General features: G+C 51.6%; 1 non-coding gene across 1 annotated transcript in view; it reads left to right on the forward strand.

The window, feature by feature from the left end:
- Nucleotides 1-6,304: 6,304 nt before the first annotated feature.
- The window catches only part of LOC124565861, a 1,910-nt gene continuing 714 nt past the window's right edge, over nt 6,305-7,500 (forward strand). The window contains exon 1 of the ribosomal RNA XR_006970643.1: nt 6,305-7,500. This exon is cut by the window's right edge and continues 714 nt beyond it. This is a non-coding gene — a ribosomal RNA (small subunit ribosomal RNA).

Here is a 7,500-nt window from a genome sequence, read left to right on the forward strand (position 1 = left end):
CGTAACCTATGTCGTACCTTAACGTAACCTATGTCGTACCTTACCCTAACCTATGTCGTACCTTACCCTAACCTATGTCGTACCTTACCCTAACCTATGTCGTACCTTACCCTAACCTATGTCGTACCTTAACCTAACCTATGTCGTACCTTAACCTAACCTATGTCGTACCTTAACCTAACCTATGTCGTACCTTAACCTAACCTATGTCGTACCTTAACCTAACCTATGTCGTACCTTAAACCTAACCTATGTCGTACCTTAACCTAACCTATGTCGTACCTTAACCTAACCTATGTCGTACCTTAACCTAACCTATGTCGTACCGTAACCTAACCTATGTCGTACCTTAGCCTAACCTATGTCGTACCTTAACCTGACCTATGTCGTACCTTAACCTGACCTATGTCGTACCTTAACCTGACCTATGTCGTACCTTAACCTGACCTATGTCGTACCTTAACCTGACCTATGTCGTACCTTAACCTGACCTATGTCGTACCTTAACCTGACCTATGTCGTACCTTAACCTGACCTATGTCGTACCTTAACCTGACCTATGTCGTACCTTAACCTGACCTATGTCGTACCTTAACCTGACCCTATGTCGTACCTTAACCTGACCTATGTCGTACCTTAACCTGACCTATGTCGTACCTTAACCTGACCTATGTCGTACCTTAACCTAACCTATGTCGTACCTTAACCTAACCTATGTCGTACCTTTAAACCTAACCTATGTCGTACCTTAACCTAACCTATGTCGTACCTTAACCTAACCTATGTCGTACCTTAACCTAACCTATGTCGTACCTTAACCTAACCTATGTCGTACCTTAACCTAACCTATGTCGTACCTTAACCTAACCTATGTCGTACCTTAACCTAACCTATGTCGTACCTTAACCTAACCTATGTCGTACCTTAACCTAACCTATGTCGTACCTTAACCTAACCTATGTCGTACCTTAACCTAACCTATGTCGTACCTTAACCTAACCTATGTCGTACCTTAACCTTAACCCTATGTCGTACCTTAACCTAACCTATGTCGTACCTTAACCTAACCTATGTCGTACTTAACCTAACCTATGTCGTACCTTAACGTAACCTATGTCGTACCTTAACCTAACCTATGTCGTACCTTAACCTAACCTATGTCGTACCTTAACCTAACCTATGTCGTACCTTAACCTAACCTATGTCGTACCTTAACCCTAACCTATGTCGTACCTTAACCTAACCTGTATTGCGCCTTAACCTAACCTGTAATTGCGCCTTAACCCTAACCTATATTGCGCCTTAACCTAACCTATATTGCGCCTTAACCTAACCTATATTGCGCCTTAACCTAACCTATATTGCGCCTTAATGTAACCTATATTGCGCCGTAGTGTAACCTATATTGCGCCGTAGTGTAACCTATATTGCGCCGTAGTGTAACCTATATTGCGCCTTAATGTAACCTATATTGCGCCTTAATTTAACCTATATTGCGCCTTAATGTAACCTATATTTGCGCCTTAATGTAACCTATATTGCGCCTTAATGTAACCTATATTGCGCCTTAATGTAACCTATATTGCGCCTTAATGTAACCTATATTGCGCCTTAACGTAACCTATATTGCGCCTTAACGTAACCTATATTGCGCCTTAACGTAACCTATATTGCGCCTTAACGTAACCTATATTGCGCCTTAACGTAACCTATATTGCGCCTTAACGTAACCCACATTGTGCTGTAACCCAACACACGTTGGGCCTTAACCCAACACAACGTTGGGCCTTAACCAACACACGTTGGGCCTTAACCCAACACACGTTGGGCCTTAACCCAACACACGTTGGGCCTTAACCCAACACACGTTGGGCCTTAACCCCAACACCAACGTTGGGCCTTAACCCACCACACGTTGGGCCTTAACCCAACACACGTTGGGCCTTAACCCAACACACGTTGGGCCTTAACCCAACACACGTTGGGCCTTAACCCACACACATCGTTGGGCCTTAACCCAACACACGTTGGGCCTTAACCCAACACACGTTGGGCCTTAACCCCATACCACACGTTGGGGCCTTAACCCAACACACGTTGGGCCTTAACCCAACACACGTTGGGCCTTAACCCAACACACGTTGGGCCTTAACCCAACACACCGTTGGGCCTTACCCCAACACACGTTGGGCCTTAACCCAACACACGTTGGGCCTTAACCCAACAAAACATACCGCCATCTGTAGGTCTCCCGCAACATGACCTCCTGCAACGACGATACCGTCATCTATGAGACGCCAAGCCGACTAAGACAGCGTTGGCCCCACAGTGCCCTTCGTTCGACACCCCACCACCCACAAAGCCTGCACCCTCTGTCGACAACAGCACCCCAACGCCAGCGCCTCTGCCGCACGAAGTCGTGGAACCGGCAATCACCTCCACCTGCACCCGTTCGTGCCCCACCCCAACCGCCCAACTCGCAACTCCAGCGGATGAACGGCGGACTTTGCTCGCACCTCGCAATGTGCAATCCACCCCTATAACGTGCGTTTCATGAAGAGTTATGTCCAATATGCGGACATTCCCGCTGTCCATATACATGAGCTGCGAGCTGTACCACGTACGAGCTACAGACGCGATCGCCGTTGCTCTCTGTACGAATGCAGATGCTCAGCGGCAGCTAGGAGGCGCTCCATCCATGTCGGTACCGGTGAGCGTTGCAACTCGCAGTCGCAAAAACGTACGGCAAGTATATTACCCGGAAGAGTCAATGACAGTCCAAGCCCCCCTGCGTGGGAAGAGTCTTCCTAGGCCATGACCCACCGGAAGGGCGCAGCGTCCCCCACCCCAGACATGTGACGTCACACTATCGGTATTGACGACTAGGACTGATTCCTTATAATCATTTGCCATACACCGGTGAAGCTGCCGAGACGAGTAACTACATAGCGGGCTCGCCGTGTCACTAATGTACAGAGATACAATAGTTTCGACTGGAAACCGGAGTAAACGTATACACGGCGCTGATTAGTAATAGATAGAGCCATCAGAATACAGATAATGTATACAACTGTCCGTATACATGCTGAAAGACTCTGCTCACAATCACACGTCAGCCAGACACTCTTATCACGCACTACTCTCTGCCTGTAACAGGCACACAGACAATATGTAAGCACCAGCATGGAACAACACCCAGTGCATCCTCTCTGCCACATTAGACAATCCACACTATCATAACCAGACCGGGAGGTCCACTCGGAAAACAGAATATCCCACCCTTCCGACAACCACCATTGCTCAGCTAAGCCACCAACACCCACACATGTCCCACACAGGGGTGCACCCAACATCACAATACTGCCTCCTGTCACACCACACAAACAATGGCAGGAATGAAAGACACAGGTCTGCCACAAGCATGGAATCAGAGCGCCGCCTGTTATGAGCCAAAGGTGCACCTGACGTGGCAAATCCGATGATGCCGCAGTCATTTACTTACGATAATCACAATCAACAAACCGGCCCCCCCCCCCCCCCCCAAAACCCTTTCCTTACAACAAGGTGTACCTTAACCTAACCCATATTGTGCCTTAACCTAACCCGTATTGTACCTTAACCTAACCCGTATTGTACCTTAACCTAACCCGTATTGTACCTTAACCTAACCCGTATTGTACCTTAACCTAACCCGTACTGTGCCTTAACCTAACCCGTACTGTGCCTTAACCTAACCCGTACTGTGCCTTAACCTAACCCGTACTGTGCCTTAACCTAACCTATGTTGCGCCTTAACCTAACCTATGTTGCGCCTTAACCTAACCTATGTTGCGCCTTAACCTAACCTATGTTGCGCCTTAACCTAACCTATGTTGCGCCTTAACCTAACCTATGTTGCGCCTTAACCTAACCTATGTTGCGCCTTAACCTAACCCATGTTGCGCCTTAACCTAACCCATGTTGCGCCTTAACCTAACCCATGTTGCGCCTTAACCTAACCCATGTTGCGCCTTAACCTAACCCATGTTGCGCCTTAACCTAACCCATGTTGCGCCTTAACCTAACCCATGTTGCGCCTTAACCTAACCCATGTTGCGCCTTAACCTAACCCATGTTGCGCCTTAACCTAACCCATGTTGCGCCTTAACCTAACCCATGTTGCGCCTTAACCTAACCCATGTTGCGCCTTAACCTAACCCATGTTGCGCCTTAACCTAACCCATGTTGCGCCTTAACCTAACCCATGTTGCGCCTTAACCTAACCCATGTTGCGCCTTAACCTAACCCATGTTGCGCCTTAACCTAACCCATGTTGCGCCTTAACCTAACCCATGTTGCGCCTTAACCTAACCCATGTTGCGCCTTAACCCAACACACGTTGCGCCTTAACCCAACACACGTTGCGCCTTAACCCAACACACGTTGCGCCTTAACCCAACACACGTTGCGCCTTAACCCAACACACGTTGGGCCTTAACCCAACACACGTTGGGCCTTAACCCAACACACGTTGGGCCTTAACCCAACACACGTTGGGCCTTAACCCAACACACGTTGGGCCTTAACCCAACACACGTTGGGCCTTAACCCAACACACGTTGGGCCTTAACCCGCTCTGTAATTGTCATACGACGCGTTAAATTAGTGTAGTGTTGCCTAACTGCAACCCCCGCAATATAGTTTGCTACTCGCACTGCCCGGTCCCCAGAGTATCGCTTCATGTTAAACACCTTGCAGCTATACACTGTAATGCGGATGGCAGCAGGACGTACATGCTCAATGCCCTTCGCAGTTGTTCATTGGCATTCGCATGGCGAAGCACAGCCTACGTTGTGGTACGGCTTGTGTCAACTGTCCGCTGATGTTGTACGTCCAAATCACACACTGTACTGCACATTGGTCCTCATGTACTGAATGATACATCGTGGTACATGTGTGACCGTACCACGACTGCGCCAACAACGGCGAACCATACGGTCCAAATATTGTGCACTCAGCTACGTGTCGTCTCCCTATAAGAGCTGGATTGCAGTATGGTATGCCGTGGATGGCGATCAGCATGAGCCGTCTGTTGATGTAGTGGTGCGTGTTGTCAGACGTAGTCGTCTCTTCTCACACACCGTGATAGCATGGTGCACTGCGTTCCACATCTGCGACATGCGACAGAGGCCGGTTGACAGTCGTTCGCGCAATGGACATCGCATACGTACGGGGGCCACCTTCCACGTGTTCGCGAAGCGTGCACATGTTGTTGCGTGTATGTGGGCAGACATAGTGTGTCGTGACACCTGACACAGGCATGCAACAATCGTTGAATTTGCAAATGGCGATGGACGTCTACGTTTGCTGGTGACGTTACGCAAATGAACAACTGGTAAACCGTTGTGGTGCGGTTGTTCTCGCTAGAGGTGAATCAGTGATGGCGACGATCGGTTGAGCTACCAACCGGTTGTTTCAGCGATACCCACCATGCCCACGAACGTGAATGGCATGTGGGTGTGAAGCGATACGCGGCGGTGGCTGGGTGGGACCGTCCCCGGCCGGTGAGGGGGGGCCTCCCGGCGTGCTGGCCGCGCGGTGCGTGGGCGCACGCGCTACAGCCGGCTGGTGGGGGCGGCCAGTGGCAGGCGCGCCGGCCGACGGAGGCGGCAGGCGGCGCAGCTGCGCGCCGGCGCACCCTGCACGCGGCGCCGTGCGGCCAAAGTAGGTCCTCGCGGGCCCGGTGCGAAGCGCGGTGGACATCTGCAGTGTGCTGGTCCGATTGAGGACTGTGTGCGCTGAGGATGCGCCGCCGCCCGGCGCTCGGCGCCGCGACGCCGTCTGCTGCTCGGTCGCCTCTGCGGTTCTCGCAGGTGGATTGTATCGCAGCTGTGCGGACGTGTTGGCGCGTACGCTGTGCTGGGAGAGTTCGCTTCGGCACCCAAGTGGGGCTTTTGTCCTTCTGTGGCGCTGGCGTTGGAGCTGCCGGCCACCGTAGGTGGCGCGTGTTGTCTCCCGCCGGCAATGCCACGACAGCACGCTCCCGGGCCTCTGTCGGCAGCGGCAAGCTCAGTTGGGAGCACGGGTGGTCGCACCTAAAGCGTCTACTCGCCAAACCCCGGGCGATTGCGCCTCTCTCGAACCCGACCAAGTACTTAGGACGGCGCTGCGCGCCGCCGGGACCTGAGAGGGTTTCGAGGTGTATTGTGCAGGGGAGCTCAGCCTCCTCCTGTTTGCAGAATAATTGAGCGGACGCTTGCGTGTTCGCGCGGGCCCCCGGGACACACTCCCGGGCGGCCGGCTGCTCAGCTCTAGTTGACGCAGCTCCCTGGTTGATCCTGCCAGTAGTCATATGCTTGTCTCAAAGATTAAGCCATGCATGTCTCAGTACAAGCCGCATTAAGGTGAAACCGCGAATGGCTCATTAAATCAGTTATGGTTCCTTAGATCGTACCCACGTTACTTGGATAACTGTGGTAATTCTAGAGCTAATACATGCAAACAGAGTCCCGACCAGAGATGGAAGGGACGCTTTTATTAGATCAAAACCAATCGGTCGGCTCGTCCGGTCCGTTTGCCTTGGTGACTCTGAATAACTTTGGGCTGATCGCACGGTCCTCGTACCGGCGACGCATCTTTCAAATGTCTGCCTTATCAACTGTCGATGGTAGGTTCTGCGCCTACCATGGTTGTAACGGGTAACGGGGAATCAGGGTTCGATTCCGGAGAGGGAGCCTGAGAAACGGCTACCACATCCAAGGAAGGCAGCAGGCGCGCAAATTACCCACTCCCGGCACGGGGAGGTAGTGACGAAAAATAACGATACGGGACTCATCCGAGGCCCCGTAATCGGAATGAGTACACTTTAAATCCTTTAACGAGTATCTATTGGAGGGCAAGTCTGGTGCCAGCAGCCGCGGTAATTCCAGCTCCAATAGCGTATATTAAAGTTGTTGCGGTTAAAAAGCTCGTAGTTGGATTTGTGTCCCACGCTGTTGGTTCACCGCCCGTCGGTGTTTAACTGGCATGTATCGTGGGACGTCCTGCCGGTGGGGCGAGCTGAAGGCGTGCGACGCGCCTCGTGCGTGCTCGTGCGTCCCGAGGCGGACCCCGTTGCAATCCTACCAGGGTGCTCTTGAGTGAGTGTCTCGGTGGGCCGGCACGTTTACTTTGAACAAATTAGAGTGCTTAAAGCAGGCAAGCCCGCCTGAATACTGTGTGCATGGAATAATGGAATAGGACCTCGGTTCTATTTTGTTGGTTTTCGGAACCCGAGGTAATGATTAATAGGGACAGGCGGGGGCATTCGTATTGCGACGTTAGAGGTGAAATTCTTGGATCGTCGCAAGACGAACAGAAGCGAAAGCATTTGCCAAGTATGTTTTCATTAATCAAGAACGAAAGTTAGAGGTTCGAAGGCGATCAGATACCGCCCTAGTTCTAACCATAAACGATGCCAGCCAGCGATCCGCCGCAGTTCCTCCGATGACTCGGCGGGCAGCCTCCGGGAAACCAAAGCTT

Source organism: Schistocerca americana, unplaced genomic scaffold (genome assembly GCF_021461395.2).
Source record: "Schistocerca americana isolate TAMUIC-IGC-003095 unplaced genomic scaffold, iqSchAmer2.1 HiC_scaffold_1341, whole genome shotgun sequence".
Taxonomy (NCBI): Eukaryota; Metazoa; Arthropoda; class Insecta; order Orthoptera; family Acrididae; genus Schistocerca; species Schistocerca americana.